Source organism: Erythrolamprus reginae, chromosome 3 (genome assembly GCF_031021105.1).
Source record: "Erythrolamprus reginae isolate rEryReg1 chromosome 3, rEryReg1.hap1, whole genome shotgun sequence".
Taxonomy (NCBI): Eukaryota; Metazoa; Chordata; class Lepidosauria; order Squamata; family Dipsadidae; genus Erythrolamprus; species Erythrolamprus reginae.
Window position 1 is genome coordinate 203,757,078 of NC_091952.1, and position 18,306 is coordinate 203,775,383.

The window sequence follows — 18,306 nt, forward strand, 5'->3', positions numbered from 1 at the left end:
AGGGTGAGTGGGAAGGAAAAAAGGCAAGGGGGACGCCCCTCCCTTTTCTTTCTTAAAAAGACACCCTTTCAGTTCCTTTGCAAGCACGTTGTTCTCTGCAAAAAATTTCCTCCCCCAAGCTGCCCCTCCCTCCTCCCTTTTCTTTCTTAAAAAGACACCCTTTCAGTTCCTTTGCAAGCACGTTGTTCTCTGCAAAATGTTTCCTACTCCAAGCAGCCCCTCCCTTTTCTTTCTTCAAAAAAGGGGGGGAAAAGAAACCCCTTCATCCCAGCAGCAGCTGCTTGGGTTCGTAAGGTGAAAATAGTTTGGAAGAAGAGGCAAAAAAATCTTAAACACCAGGTTCGTATCTTGAAAAGTTCATTAGAAGAGGCGTTCGTAAGATGAGGTACCACTATACAGTGTTCCCTTGATTTTCACAGGTTCGAACTTCGCGAAAAGTCTATACCACGGTTTTTCAAATATATTAATTAAAAAATACTTTGAGGGTTTTTTCCCTATACCACAGTTTTTACCACCCGATGACGTCATATGTCATCGTCAAACTTTCGTCTGCCTTTAATAAATATTTTTTAAAATAAACTTTAATAAATAAATATGGTGAATAATAATCTAAATGGTTGCTAAGGGAATGGGAAATTGCAATTTAAGAGCTTAAAGTGTTAAGGGAAGGCTTGTGATACTGTTCATAGTCAAAAGTAGTGTATTTACTTCCGCATCCCTACTTTGCAGAAATTTGACTTTCGCGGGCGGTCTCGGAATGCATCCCCCGCAAAAATTGAGGGAACACTGTACATCAAATAAATGAACAGAAGATTCCTGCATGCAGTCTAAACCATCATATTACCTATAGCTCCCTTTTACATTATTCTGTGAAATATCCCATATTTTCAGAGTATAAGGCGTTTCCCCCCCCCCCCAAAAAAAGAGAGTGGAAATGTTGGTGGATCTTATACACCAAGTACAGCCATTTTTGGCCTTCCAAAACCTTGCCCACCTGTCCCTTTTTTTGCCAAAAACAGACCCATGTTTTGCAAAAATGGGAGATGAAGAGGCTTTGGGAGGCCTACAGAATGCTCCTGGGGGCTGGGGAAGGCAACTCCGCAGTCTGCATTGGTTGCCGATCAGTTTCCGGTCACAATTCAAAGTGTTGGTTATGACCTATAAAGCCCTTCATGGCACCGGACCAGAATATCTCCGGGACTGCCTTCTGCCGCACGAATCCCAGTGACCGGTTAGGTCCCACAGAGTTGGCCTTCTCCGGGTCCCATCGGGACCCAGGGAAAGAGCCTTCTCTGTGGCGGTCCTGACCCTTTGGAACCAACTCCCCCCAGATATCAGAGTTGCCCCCACCCTCCTAGTCTTTCACAAGCTCCTTAAAACCCACCTCTGTCATCAGACATGGGGGAATAGATACTTTCTCTCCCCCTAGGCTTATAAAATTTATGCATGGTATGCTAGTATGTATGATTGTTTTTTTAAATTGGGGCTTTAAATTAACTTAAATATTAGATTTGTTTATATTGTATTATTATTGCTGTGAGCCGCCCAGAGTCTGCGGAGAGGGGCGGCATACAAATCTGATTAATAAATAAATAATAAATAAAATAAATGTGGGGGGGTTGAGGGTTTGAGAGGCAAAAATGGGTCCATTTTAACAAAAACTGGACATGCAGAAAGTTTAGGAGGCCTGGGGACCAGCAGAGCGAAAACTTTTTTTTTCTTGTTTACCTCTTTGAAATCTTGGTGTGTCTTATACTCTATTGCATCTTGTAGTCTGAAAAATACGGTCTGCGTAAGATTTACTTGTAACAATTTTAAAAGGTCATAAATAGAGACTTAGTAGACATCATGCCTAGCTTAGTATTATGCTACCCAAAAAGGAAAGAAAACTATAGCTTTATGGACTCCCACTGAATTTTTGCCAATGTACTCCAATATAATTGTTATACATTGGAAGAGTATAACAATTTTTCTTAACAATTCAATCTTACATCTATAAAACTTATAAAAAGTGTACAAAAATAAAATAACACTCATTTACACAGCATCCTTCATTTAAAATATCTGTCATGGAACAGAAAACAGCACATTTCAAAAATCTGTTACTTGCACATTTACTTCTATAATAATGCATTTGATGCTTCATGGCTGTAAATGTCTCTCAACTAATATTATAACATCAGAATAACCAATACTACATAATGAAAGACATGGATTTTCTTTTTTTCTGTAACAATATATTGCTTGCTGCTCTTGAGACAAGCAAAACTGGTGAGCTTTCAAACATTTTAAATCAATTTTACAATTACTGATTTCTACTATTTATGCTTTTTTAAAGTATAGAAACACCTAGTTGCATGCATCCAATGTAAATCTCTCCAACAATTCTTGATTTTACTTGTTCATTTTGACTTAAATTGCTCTCATGGAATTAGGAAGAGAATATTATAAAAATTCAGAAGGACAGGCTAGGATTTGCCAGGGGTCTCCAAAAAAATTCAGGACCATTTGGAAATTGTACAGATATCAATCTTGTTATTAGGATATCTCAATTTTACTCAAAGGTAAAAATAGGTTCTTCTGGGATGCAAACCCATTAATAAGTACTGGCTAATTTCTTGGTGTATATATAATATTTGTCAAGACATCAGTGTTAGTAATATTCCAAGGATATTCTTTTCACCATCCATCAATCATGGATGAGTGAATGTACCAGATAAAGTTTCTTCCAATTCTATTGCTCTGCTTTTAATAGCTAGCAAACAATCACTTCTGAAATCTTCTGATATTGTCACAAAGCACTTCCTTCAAATGGTTGGGATAGTCCTATACTCAACCTTGAAAAGCCAAATGGCTTTAGGAAGCTGCAATTTTCAAATGAAATGGAAGAAAGGTTTCAATAATCTAGATCATGAGACATTTGGAGGACTCAGTTGGAAAATATGTGCTAGTTCAAAGGCATTTTAGATAGTTTGTCCAGATGTGGTATAATATCCATAAGTAGGTATAATTTGTAAACCTAAATAACTTTCACAAAATTAAAATAATCAGCATTCTTTTTTTTTGTAAGAAAGGCTGTGTTTTTTTTAAGTATTTTAGAAATTCACAATGTAATGCTTCCACACATTATATAATTACTTCTTGGAAATTGTGTCGTCATGCTTTCTTCAACAGAATTAGCATGAACAAATGAGATTCCCTAGAAGCCGCAGTGAAGGGCTGCAAAAAAAATTTACTACCACGCTGTGGGCATGGCTTATTTTGTGGGTGTGGCTTGCCAGTCATGTGACGAGGTGGGAGTGGCTTGACGATCATGTGACTGGAGGTGGCTTAAAGGTCATGTGACTGGATAAAGCTGACCAACTTGATGTCAAGGGTTAGGGCACCTGGTCTCTCCTTGCCTCAAAGAGATACAATTTCCCTTTCTATTTACTATTATAGAACATCCAAAATGTACTATTTAATTCTATGTATATATGCCATATGTGTACATGCATGTTGCACACAGGCACACAAAAATGTACATTATTTACTATTTAAACTACTACCATATTTAAACTGTATGTGTAGTATACACACACACACATGCACAGCTCTTCTAAACCTATACACATTCAACCTCATTTACTACGATAGGAAAAACATATCCAGAGCCCAGAAGGGAGAAAAAGAAAAAAAAAAATTCTACTGATTCTGTGTACCTGATCAAAATTTTTCTACCAGTTCTGCGTACCTGACTGTACCCATAGGAGCCCCTCAGTGCCAGAAGATTGTGCAGTTTGCAGTACAGTGTTACCTCGATTTTCGCGGGTTCGAACTTCGCAAATAGCCTATACAGTACCACGGTTTTTCAAAAAATATTAATTAAGAAATACTTTGCCCGTTTTTTTCTATACCACGGTTTTTCCCTCCCGATGACGTCATACACCATCACCAAACTAATAATTTTTGCAAATAAATAACAAAAATAATAATTATTGTCAATAAATAATTATGTTTATAAGTATCAGAATCACTAAGTGTCTTATTCAATGGCGAGTACCAGTAATAATGGTGAGTAAATGGTTGTTAAGGGAATGGGAAATGGTAATTTAGGGGTTTAAAGTGTTAAGGGATGGTTTGTGATACCGTTCATAGCCAAAAATGGTATATTTACTTCCGCATCTCTACTTCACGGAAATTCGACTTTCGCGGGGAGTCTCGGAACGCATCCCCCGCGAAAATCGAGGGAACACTGTATTTTAATTGATCGTAATTCTTCTGCTAAAAAGTATTCTTAAAATTATATCTTTTAGCCATCCAATTTCACTAGTTTATATGGAAGCAAGTAATACACTGTGTTTGGTCCTGCTTTCTCCATATTAAACTATTTAGAGTTACAGTATTTTTGTTCTTTCTGCTTTTTATCTTGGAAACACCACAACCTGTCTGTCTGACTTTCAACTAAAGTTTTTGGATTTTTCTAATACAGTATGTGACTAGCTTCCAAAAAAACCAAGCAGTAATTTAACTGTATTTCTCTTACCTTCAAGAAACTCCCCTAGCAGAAGAATTCACAGCTTGTATAGTTTTGATCAATCCATCCATCAATGCATTGGCTATGTTTCTAATATACTGTAAGCATTTAGCTATTGGAAAAACTCCAGGTTTCAAAGTACAATGCAACCAAAGCCATGTTACAGATAGGATCCAAGAATTCCCATTTGATCCATCTTTAATTTGCAAGAGGTGTAAGCATTGCAAAATACTTTCAAAGGAACATTTGTCATCACAGAGATTTTAGGTGAAACAAGACCTTGCCTTATTAATTTTTTCTAAATGCAGTACATTATATTTGCTACTTGGTAATAGATGACAGGGGTGGTCTTCTGCTTCAGATTAACTAGCTCAGCTTCCTATCACTGATTATTTTTAATCCTTTTCAGAGCATAACATTGAGTAGTGTGATCGGTACATGTGTATATTTATTTTCTATCTCAGGGATTTTTAATTTTGTTTTTCAGATTATGGTACTTTTTAGATTAAAAAAAGTCCTGAAATGTGTAATTAAGAAGCAATCTATGGAGTAGAAAATAGGCTCCTTTTGAGTGAAGTATTCTTTTCTTTTTTCATTTTTTGTCCTTACTCTCTCATAGAATCTCATTGAAGAACTGTAGATTTTTCAAAAACACAAGTTAAAAAATGTTCCAGCTGACAATTAGCTTCTAAACAATGAACTTTCATTTTCATTTGCAAATAAACAAAAGTAAATTATTCCTCTTATCAATTCCAACTAACTTAAAGTAATAGGAATTGAAAGTTCATCTGAAAAAGAAAGAAAGAAAGAAAGAAAGAAAGAAAGAAAGAAAGAAAGAAAGAAAGAAAGAAAGAAAGAAAGAAAGAAAGGGCTTTGGAAAGCTTGGGAGGATTTCAGAAGTACAAATTTGTTCTTATGTGATTAGGAATTTGCACCATAAAAATGCAGTGGTACCACTACTTACAAACTTAATTTGTTCTGTGACCAGGTTCTTAAGTAGAAAGGTTTGTAAGAAGAAGCATTTTTTCCCATAGGAATCTATGTAAAAGCAAATAATCCATGAAATTGGGGAAACCAATCGCAGGGAGAGTGGAGGCCCTGTTTCCTCCCAGGAGATTCCTAGAGAGGCCCCACGGAGGCTTCTCCCCACCTTTTCCGGCCCTCTTTCTTCCCAGGAGATTCCTAGAGAGGCCCCATAGAGGCTTCTCTCCACCTTTTCTGGCCCTGTTTCCTCTCAGGAGATTCCTAGAGAGGCCCCATGGAGGCTTCTCCCTGCCTTTTTGGGTTACAGTTTCTGAGGCTCAGGTTTGTAAGTAGAAAATGGTTCTTGAGAAGAGGCAAAAAAATCTTGAACACCCAGTTCTTATCTAGAAAAGAGGCGTTCTTAGGTAGAGGTACCACTGCAGATAGATTTTGTAACTGTTTCCCATATATGCAAATAAAATATTTAGAAACACAGGAATTTTTCAGTCTTTACAATAAAGGCACATTGGCTGTAATGACATTTGAAATCCATTGGATGCCACCATCTGAAATATTTTTTTTCAATCACAACAGTTTGCCTTATTTTGCTTTTGGGAATCCTGTTGAATTGTACACAAAGAACCAATTTAATCTAGGGTAGTGGTGGGCAACCTTAAACACCCAAAGAGCCACTTGAGTCCATTTCCCAAAGAAAACAAAATACCCAGAGCCACAAAACTTTGGTAGGCGTGGCCAACCTGATGTCACTCACTCTCACACAGTCAAATGACTCCTCTGCTATGCCTTCCCAGGTTTTGTGGCGCCATGTTTTCTATAGGAAATGGGTAACTCCTCCCTCTCTCCCTTTCATTTTTCTCCCTCTCTACCTATCTCCCGCTCTGTGTGTGTGTCTCTCTCTCTATGTCTGTGAGTGTGTGTGTGTGAGTGAGTGTATGTGTCGCCCTCTCTCACTCCCCTACCTCTGTGTCTCTTCCCCCTCTTTGAAAGCCCTGCAGCCCTGCCTGGGCTCTTTCAGGCTTTTCACAGCTATTTTTTTCCCCTTCCTTTTGGAAATCTGGGCTGGCGAAGCAATGAGGGCAACCTGCAGCATTCTGGGAGTGAGACACAGAGATAGGGATTGAGGGACACAGAGAGAGAGAGAGAGAGAAACACAGAGAGACACATAGTGAGGGAGACTGGCTGATGTGTGAGCGTCTTTGAGCTGAATTGAGCTGAATCTGTCCTCTTCCCCCCCCCCGCCTTTTCCCTCTCTCCCTCTCTCCCCCCCCTCTCTGCCTGAGTGGCACAAAATGGCGGCCAGATATTTTCAGGTTTGCTCGAGAAAGAGAGAAACAGGGAGACAGAGAAAGAGAGATTGATTTGCCAAGGGTGAGTGGGACAGGGAATGGGCTGCAGGAGGAGGATGAGACCCAGTCTCCCCCATTGTAAAGCTCAGGCTATGGAGGAGATATTGGGTCTTCCTACCCATACACCACACCAAAGGTGTATGGGGAGGAAGACTCAATATCTCCTACATAGCCTGCGCTTTACAGCTGGCCTTCTCCTTCCCTTCTCCCTTTCCCCTGCTCTCTGTTCAATCCAATATTGGGACAGAGGACGTGTGCTAGAAATGCATGTTGGGGTCTGACATCGCTCATGTCCTCTGACCCTCCAGCACTTATCTGCAACTCTCCATGCTCCTCCAGGCCTATCTTGCTGAGAGTGGAAGCAGCCCTGATCCCTCGCACTCATGATCCCAACCATCGCTGCCCAGGGAAATGAAAGCAAATAGAAATATAACTCTTGCTGAAAGAACTGAGATTGGAGAAGGCACAGGAGACAGAAAGTCACATGTTTCACTATAAGAGCCAGACTATATCTCTCCATCATCCAACTTGCCAATGGGGGCACTTCTGCCAGGCCATCTCCTCCCCGCCCCTCGTCCGCTAGGCTGTTGTGCTCTACGGGGCAGGGGAGTGCTTTCCCCATGCTGCCCCAACAAGGGAGGAGGAAGGCCAGGCTTGTGGATGGCCCCCACCCTGCAAGATCCACCCCCCATTCTCTCCCAGCAGTCTTGCTGATGGCAACAGCAAAGGTACCAGAAGGGATGCTGCTGCCATGCAAATGCAAGTGCAAGGACACTTTGCTCCTACAATAAGGCCCTGACCATCACTGCCAAGACAGGTTGTCACAGGGAGCCACAACAAAGGGCCCAAAGAGCCACATGCAGCTCTGGAGCCACAGGTTGCTGACCCCTGATATGGGGTTAAGGCACCAAGCTTGGAACCAGGAAATTGAGTGCTACTCTCACCTTAGACATGAAAGCCACTTCCAGGCTCTCTGAGCTCAACTCACATCACATGGTTTTTGTTATGGAGAAAATAGGAAGAGAAAGAAATATTTGAAATGTTTGCTTCCTTGACTTATTTATAAAAAAATAAAGGCGAGAAATAAATAAACAAGAAAATATAATCCATTCTAAATACATTCCAAGAACTTTTGGAATTTCTTGGAATGGTTCAAGCAGTATGTAACATATATAAACATTATTTTTTTGAAAATTTGAAGTGTTTGAGCCTTTGGAAAATCAAATCAGTATGTCTGTTGGAATCAAACCTGAAATCCACATATGTTCTTTACCCAAAGCTGTTTTTAGTTCCAAAAACTGCATTTTTCCTTAGCTGCAAAGCCGATGTTTTGTATTAATGATAATAATGAACAAAATTATACAGCATTTTTTGGGCAAATTTTGTGTTTGGTATTGTAAACAATATAGGCTATACAGAATGGTCATAATATTATTTGAAATTCTCATAAAAAAGCATATTCTTATTAAAAATTTTAGATAAGGTCTAGAGGCTTGAGAGAAAACAGAATATTTTGTTGGAGTGACAGTGGGAAAATTCATATATTCAGTCCAAAGCTTAATGTTATCCTCTTCTTTTTTTACAACTCTACTTCATAGGTTATTATAAGGATGTAATCTTCTTAGTGATCCATAAAACGCCCTAGCAGCTTTATAGGCAATCATGTAATTATGGCTGGATTTCAGGGACAGCCTCAAGACTGGAGTATTCCCAAATGACCAGAGAACAGCAGATGACTAACCACCCACAAATCAAACCTTGACATCAAACCTTGACATCATGCTTGAAGCTAGCATGTTGCTGATAGGGTTTAGAAGACTTATTACCGCAATATCCTGTCTTCTTATTGTTCAAAAAAATGTTATAGTCAAGGATAGGCTCCTTGGTCATATATCGCATTTTTCAGAGTATAAGACGTATATCAGTATAAGAGGCACCTTAGTTTGGGGGGAGGAAAACAAGGGAAAAACAAATCTGCCTCTGCCTCCCAGCAATTTGCCTCCCAGCAGCCAGCAAACAGCACAGATGATATACACTGTTTGTTGTGTATTTCTGTGTATGTGTGTCTGACCCATAGAAATAACAAAGAATTGGACAAATGTACATTATGGCAGTATATTAATGCCAACAAGTTTTCTTAATTGTAATCATGCTAACTCCTCCCAATTATTTAAATAGATCTACTCCAAACATGACTAAGTCAGGGTTTAACTAAGCTGCCTTCTCTTAATATTAAACAGGACCACTGCTACATTTCACATTACACTTTTACAGATCCTGTTAAAATTGATGTGGCTTTCTGGAAGTATGGTTATTCTTTACTATTTAAAATAATATACAATAGCACTGAGCCTCTTCAGATCAAGCATTTATTTTAAAAAAGCTTCTTCATTTTGTTAAATTGCCTAGAACAATAATAAAGCAATCTTTAAAAAATACATCTAATCTGAACATTCTATAGGCATTTACAGTTATTGACTTAGCAAACATCAAACAGCCAGTTTTAGCACAGTCTGATTAGCACAAGAAAATAAAATTCTGCCTTGCCTCTCCCTGACAGCAATTTGCCTCTGTGCAGCTTTAGTTTTACTTTCATTTTAGCACATGGGCTTGCTTGCAGCTTCAGTTAATTAGCTGAGGGTCAGGAGGCATATAATCAGTGGCTTGTGCTAATCAGGCTCTGGGCTGCTTGCTGCAAGGAGGTAAATTACTGGAAGACAGTTACCAAAGGGTTCGGGGGTGGCTGGGTAGAGCTACATTCAGTGTATAAGACACACCCACGTTTTCACCCTCTTTTGGGGGGGGGGGGTTTAAAAGATGCATCTTTTACTCTGAAAAATATGGTACATAGCTACAGATGTTCAATGTGAATATATATTATGTAAGATATTTTATACTTTCCTAAATGTTTACTTCCCAGGAAAATGTGCTTATTTATGTATTAGAAATATTCCAATTTGTGATAGTAGTGTTACCCAGTTTCCCTAAGCCATTGTACCCAGAGTTTCAAACAATCAAGCTACACCTTCTTTACAAGGATTCGGTCAAAACGTTGCATGTCTGCTGTGTTTTAAATTTTCTTACGTTTCTTTATTTTTCTTGTTATTTCCCCATTGCTGAAGTAGAAATGAAATCACTACCGTGGCACAATTCATCTTCCTACTGTGGTGTTTAGAATTCAGAAATGCCAAAGAAAAACACAAATGATAATAAAAGTGTGTATCATATCAATTTCTATCTTTGTGACTTAAAAAGTGTCCCTTCCTCTGTATTTATGGCTTATAAAGATTTCCTCTGTTGTACTCTCATCTCTAAAATTGCTAAAAGCAAGCCAAAATAGTAATTCTTATTAACTGCAGTAACACCTGTACTGATACAGTCAAATCTGGCCAACAGCAGGTCCCCCTGCTGTTTTACTCAGCTGGCAGTCTGCTCCATCTGTGGCAGATGCTTCAGGTGAGTAATTCTTCCAGTCAGACAGGCTCTTTATGGACTTTTTAAAATTCTATTGAAGAAACAGCACCCTTCTGTCTAATAAGGGCCATTACACTGGATAAAGAAATGAAACTACCATGCAAGCTAACCAAATGACAAAAAGAAAAGAAAGATGTTTAAAAAGTTTCCTTCTTTTCCTCACGATCAACTGTTTGCATCTAAAATTTAAAGGGCAGGAGATTGGACAAAAGCAATGGGACAGAGGAGAATCATTGTGTGGTACTTCTCTGCAGTGAAGTTTTGTAAGCTCTGCCTTTCCTCTTATATATTAAAGTCACCAGGTTATTATCTGAAAAAGATACTTTGGTCATACCGCCACTTCATAAGTACATGTAGTAAGTTTGTTAGAAATCCAAAACTATCTATTCTTGAGAAAGATCTGTGCCATTCAGAAAAATATGCAAATATTATTTAGAATCACCAACCATTTATATATCTCTGTAAGCTCAAAGTTGCCCATAATTTTTTTTAAATGGCAATGGTGTTGATTTGATTCTTTTCAGAGAGATTCTATTTTTTGTTAGCAAACACCACCATTCCACTCTCCACCGAAAAAAATAATTTATATAAGACAATTCTATCAATTTCTCCATTAGTCCCTTAAAACTTATGACACACATAATACCAATATCATAATTTTAGTTTAATTCCAATTGATTTCAACCCCTACAGTCTGCCATGGTCATCGTCATCATTCATTAACAATTTTGGTTGTAACATTGGGTTTACACATAAATCAACTCCATTTTCTCTAGTTGATTCTGCCAAATATACATTCTTGTCCTGAAGTTTCATGAATATTATTTTCTTATGTGTTTTTCTTGGCAAATTATATCTAGTTATCTTTTTTTAAAAAAAATAATGGAATACTTTTTTTATTTTCTGAGGGGCAATTGTGCTATTTACATTCCATATTATGTATGGAATATACTGTATATTCCATATTAGATATCAGTCTAAAAATCCCAAATGCCAGTCAAATTGTATTAAATTAATATTTCACATTTCTGAATCACCTGTCTCCCTCAAATGAAAAGTACTGGTAGAAATACAGTATGATACATTACAGGGACTCCTCGGTTTACAACCACAATTAAGCCCAAAATTTCCTTTGCTAAGCAAGACATTTGGTAAGTGAATTTTGCCCAATTTCCATACCTTTCTTTCTACAATTGTTAAATGAATTGCTGCAGTTGTTTAAGTTGCTAACATGATTGTCAAGTGAATCTGGCTTCCCTATTAACTTTGTTGGTCAAAAGGTCGCAAAATGTGATCACACAAAACCCAGGATTCTTCAACCATCATAAATATGAGTGATTGCCAAGCATTGGCATACAAATCTAATAAATAATAATTGGATTCTGATTATGTGACCATGGCGATGCTGCAATGGTTGTGTGGAAAAATGATGATGAGTCACTTTTTTGAGTGCCATTGTAACTCCTAACAGTCACCAACAGAATTGCTTGTATATGCCACAAACATGTTTTTTGCGATGCAAACAGAATCTTCAGGCGCCCACTTGTATCTGTACAAACCACAGGACAGAAAATGTTGCTGTGTCATTTTATAATAATTAGGATATAAAGTAATCCCTCGCTACTTCGCGGTTCATCTTTTGTGGATTCGCTACTTCACGGGTTTTCAAAGGGAGCTTAAATCCATTGAATCCATTGAAAAATTTAAACCCATTAAAAATTCATAAAATTCTTCTACCGTACTACTGCACTCTATTAAAGAAACTGGTAGGATATCACATGTAGTTCCAGCTGAGAAACATTATAGAATGACTGTTTAATGCAAAGGGTGGGTTTTAAAAGTCCAAATACTCGTTAAATACATAAAAAAATATCTTTCCTCTACTTCATGGAAATTCGTTTTTCACGGGTGGTCTTGGAAAGCATCCCCCGCAGAAAATGAGGGATTGCTGTAATTACAATTCTTTGTCAGTTAGATGTGGCTAGGAAACAATTTTTAATAACTGAGGCCAAACATTTTTAATACTACTTTGTTTTATATAGTAGCAGCTAGAGCAGTGATTCTCAATCTGGGGGTCAGGCCCCCTTTGGGGGTTGAATGACCATTTCACAGGGGTTGCCTAAGACCATGGGGAAAAACAAATTTACCATGATATTAGGAACTGAAGCTTCTATTTTGGCTCCTTGGAACATATTTTTACAATACAACCAACTAGGTGTTTACAGTGGGAGTGTCCCTCTGAATTTCCTGCTAATAAGCTTAAAGCTCTGTTGGGAGAATTGGCGCTAGAGTTATGGTTGAGGGTCACCACAACATGAGTAACTGTATTAAGGGGTCACAGCATTAAAAAGGTTGAGAACCACTGATCTAAAGGTTGAACATATCACCACACAGATGAAGAGGCTTATTTTAAGGTTAATAGCGAGGAGGAGATAGCAGAAAGAGAATCAAGAGAAGAAAGTGAAACAGTAGCACAGGCCATAGAAGAAGCATCCCAAACCAAAGATAAGGAAACTAGGAAAGAGATAGATAATGGAAAATATGATAAAAACCTACTAGTGTGTTTTATATAGAAGGATCTAAAGGTTGATCATATCACCACACAGATGAAGAGGTTTATTTTCTTTTGTATCTTGTTTGGGAAGTTTCTGACATGAAGCTTTTTAGATGCACTATAATACCTTAGGGGTTTTGTTAGATTCCCATTGGAAAATGACAAGAAATCAATTTATATTTAACAATTAAGCATTGAATTTAAGCAACACGACCCAAGAAATTTTGCGACTACTGAAAAGGAGTTCAAAGCCACATGGAAACCAAAGCAGTTTTTCTCAACTTTGGCAGCTTTAAGATGGATAAACTTCAACTCCCAGAATCCCCCAGCCAGGAAGATTGCAGAAGGTACAGAATGCACATCCCTCATGTAAGCAGAACAAGATACTATCTGTACAATAATTCACAGTGCAACAATTGATTGCATTGATGGATTTCTGACTTGCAGCCAAGATTACTACAAACATCCGAATGAATCCACACAAAGATTAAGATGCTATTTAAGTCAAGTTAGACTCTAGAATTTGGCTGTAAATTAGAGCAAAGAGCATGCCATTTTTTCTGCTGCCAAGCCAAATACATTAATGCTTCATCTCAAACAATTAGAAGTAATTTAGTAAAGAACATGAAAGTTGCTATTAAAGAAAAGAGGCAGGAGATGTAGATCATCCACTACATTGTAAAATCACTCTGAGAGAGAGTGATAAAATGGAAATATGCTTCCACACCCACATTTTAGATTCATCTGCGTATTATAAGTCAGAACCCTGTACAGAACAAAATCGAAACAAATCCGACAACAATGCTGTCTTATAAAGGACAAGCCATGCTGGAAACATGAGAATATTGTTAACATTTTAAAGCATTTCTAGAATTATTAATTATATGAAATTTGAAAGGAAACATCTGCTAAAAAACAAAAACAAAGTGTCGGCTTGGAATGCACAGAATCAATTCCATATCAGCAAAAACTCAAAAGGGAAACCCAAGCTTAATTGTAAATATGTTGTTGCTAATTATGTGCAAGAAACAGAAGTGAGTGTATGTTATATATTCTTGCTTTCAACAAAAAAAATACTGCCCAGATGGCTTGAATATGGTTAGTATTCTATGGATTGATAGATACTATGTGTGTAATCAAAGAAACTGTTAGAAAAGGCTTTCAACTACTGATTTCACACCTTGAGCTAAGTTGTTTGTCTAATTGTTGAATAAAGAACTTGCTATGTTTCTATAATATATTAAACCAAAATCAAAAGCAAACCATATGTCCTAGTGAGTTGTGATCATTAAAAACCACTACCGGTAGTCACTGATTTACTAACTACCATAATATAATATAATGTAATGTAATGTAATATAATGTAGTGTAATATAATATAATATAATATAATGTAGTATAATATAATGTAGTGTAGTATAGTGTAGTGTAGTGTAGTATAATGTAATGTAATGTAATGTAATGTAATGCAATGCAATGCAATGTAATAGCATAGTTCCGGCTGACAGTATGAGTGAATGATTGTGACTGGATTTATATGAATGGTTTAATTGTTTGGGGGGTTTTAGATTAGATTTTATATTGGGTTTCTTACATTTTGTACTTTTTATATTGATGTTATTATGTAAGTCGCCCTGAGTTTGCAGGAGAAGGGTGGCCTAGAAATCCAATAAATAAAAAATAAATAAATAGTATAGGATAGGATAGGATAGCATAGCATAACATAGCATAGCATAGTATAGTATATACTGTATATAATAGTATAGTATACCATGATAATATACTATATTACAATCATAATATAATAGTTGTTAGAATAATGGTTTCTCTTCAATTATATAGATCTATCAGGCACAAAAGATCTGGCCCAAGTATGAAGGTCTAATTAAACTGATTTATTGCTTCTTGTCTATGCACAGATATATTTGTAACCAATAATTACAATATGCTAGGAATTACATAAGGGTCAATGGAATTCAAGGAAGTTGGGTTGGACTTAGACTGTTGTGGCTATGCAGAAATTCTAGACTGATTGCTCTTTTAATTCTGACCCTAGGTTCTGCCACACCTTCCCTTACAAATCTTTTCATTGCTTTTTACTAAAGTTTGTTTCAGTCATGGATTGTAGACAAGATAAGGTAATCATATGTGGACATGGCAGAAAAATAGATGTTCCATATCATATTGATGAAGTGATTGAATCTAAGTGGAGACACAGCTTACAAATTTGGAGGACATCAGATTGAAGATAAGGCTTTAAGGCTATTTCAGTATTTTCCATCATCATTTTTGCAGCAATGCATTTCTTATTACCGGTATGTATTAAATGTTGAGGATTCATTTTATGTAGCTATAAAAGCTGCTTCAAGCAGTCAGTTGTATGCAGAACTAAATATGGAATTAATTGGGTCCAGTTGGATATCTATTTCAACACCTCTCATTGTGTGAAATCCAGAATGAAAGCATCTTCAACAAATGGCTCTCCAGTTGCTCATGCCTCCAGTGAGCATGTATCCATCAATTGTGCAAGTGCTCATATTGTTGAGGCATTTCTTGGAATGAGCAATTAAATTTCAAGCCCCTGAATAGGAACAACTAGCAAAAAAAGAGGGGATTCTTGTATTTGTGGCTTATATTTTTAATCGGATCCAGCAAATCTTTAAAAATGTTTTTCTACAGATATCCTATTGAAAATGTACATATTCTTTTGCTTTATTTAACTTTCTGCAAAGGCTAATATAACAAAAGGCATCTGCATCCCTGTTTTAACATTAGCATTTCAAATAACTCTGTTAGTTGTTTAGAGAGCTGCTGTACAATGATTACAAAAAGTATTTCAAGAATCTGTACGTAGTACATCTATCAACCTGTATCAATAATCTAAATATGTCTCTTAAGATCACTTTATTAACCCTGACATTTTCCCTTTCTCTTATCTGCCACTTAAAAGCAAAGAAAGAAATATTACCTTCTTTGAGTATAAAATATGAAAGGGAATCTCATATTAAACTAATGGAGCTATTTGACTATCTGAAAGTTTCCATGACTCCAACTACTGTCTAGTCTTTTTTGTTCCCTGTCCTTCTCTTTCCAAAAAGCAATTTGTTCCTTTGACCAGTGTCTGCCTGCCCTTGACTTATGCTGTCAGTTTCTGTCTGATTTCACTCACAGCCAGCCCTCACCAGTCTTCGAAAACTTGGCAGCGATTTCATGGGGCAGCCTCAAAAATAGCAGAGTGCTTGGAACAAGGAGCAAAGGGGCAGCATGGGTGACTGAAGCAGAAGAGAAAAACTGTGTGCTCCCTGAATCTTACATTTATTTTTAGCTGCATTGCTAACCACAGACAATTCTCAGGTGCCTTTGAGGGAATGTAGATGTCTCCTTTTAATATTAGCACTGTGACATATGCTTTGATATGAAACATTTTGTCATTAAGAAGTGGGGAGCTGCACATTTTGCCAGTAAATTCATTCCCTTTAATGTTTCTACATGTACACGTAAAGCAATCATTATTATAAACAGTACAGAAATATTCGGGGAATTTAAAACGCTTCAATCAAACTATCTTAGGTGCTTTGACTATGATTTATTATGACTTAATTACTTGACAAGTATGATAAATATACCACCACCCCTTTAAAGTACACATTGCTCAGCTTTAGTAGTCAATTGATTCTGTACTTCTATTGTTTTTCCACAGTTGCATTAAAACACTTCCTTGAGGGTCAGTTACACAATGAATTCAACTGATTCTGTGAGAGTTCCAATAATGCAACTCCATCAGCCATGCAGAATTACACTAGGGTAAGATGGACAGCCAATAAATGTAATAATATAAAAACCAACTGAATCCATAATCTAGGGGTACCCTGGATTTAGAATATCTGTTAGCTTAGCAAGTGGAAGCTATGCCAAGGGGAGATTTTGTCCTCTTTCAACTTGTGTATCAATTATGGTCATTATAGAACAGGAAAGTGGTCACGCCATCATCACCTGGGCTGCAATAATTTATGAACTCATCATCTGGAAATGGGATGACCCTTGAAGAACACTCAGAAACGTCACCCTGTATAAAATGCAGCTACCTGTGTATAGTTGGGCATGTCCAAACACTGACATATCAAACCTGTACTGAGATTGCTGCATTTGTTGCCATTTGGTTTCCATGTACAATTCATGGGACTGGTGATAATCTATACAATCCTTACTCCAACTAGAATCTACCCATCCAAGGATGCATATACATATTTAAAGTCTACATTCCCATGAGATGTAGCAAAGGGGGACTTGAAAGTGAACATTATCTATCTTGTGGAAGTATTTCCTTCAGAAATATAATCAGCATTCTTTCTGTTAATATTCAGAAAGTGTACCCAAGATCTGGCTATTTAAGTAACTACTTGGGGACTGAAAAAGTGTTTTTTACTTAACTTATAAGGTTTTAAAGAGTTTTGCTGATATTTCATCAGCTCCAGCGGTTTTATTGTTAGCAATATTATCTAGGGCCTGTTTTTCTTCACTTCCCAAAACACTTAGTATGGTGATCAAACTTTCATATATAGTTTATAGGTGACAGAAGACAGAGTAGGCAATGACCACTCCCTAAACTTCTGTAATTTTCTTAAATAAATCCTTTGAACTTGTCATTTGAGCATCTTGTCATCCTCATCTTCTTTTTAAAATAGAATAGTATTAGAATAGAATTATTTATGATCTCATGGTACATAAAAGAAAAGATACGTTTGGCAAGAATTCTTAACTCATCTATAAGGAAACAATGTATATTTGTATTGGTTAATCTTTAGTAGTTTGGCTCTTTTTCTTCAGCACTCTGCTCTGTATGAGTCTTGAATATTTGCTACTGATTTAATTCCTGTTCTTACTATTATTATATACTGTACATCCTCCTAATAAAAGAACATATTTGCATATAGATTTTTTTTATGTGCAATCATATATTCACTGTGATATATCCATGGATGGGCTATGGGTCAGAACGTTTCGGTTGTATCAATTTCGGTTGTGTCAGTTTATACAGTAGACTGTATACCGTATATGCTGCTAAACAAACAAACAAAAAGCTGCCCTCCTTCCTGTAAGACTCGCCAATTTTTCAATTATTTTATTTCCTACAATAGCTAGAGATTAGAAAAAAGGAAAAGAGTCCCAACTTTCATTTAGTCTATGTGAAGTAGCCCACACTTGAAAAATAACAGGGTTTTTTGGCTTCACCTTTGCTATCTATTATTATTAATCTACTCTGGAGGCCAGCTGTATCGTTTATCTCAGAAATAAGCAATTCTATACCCTCCAGATGTTTTAATTGCAACTCCCACAACTCCTGATTATTGAACATACTAGCTTAGACAAATTTTAGTCCAAAACATTTGGGGAAGGTATCAGGTTGATTTACCCTTTAATTTTCAACACCA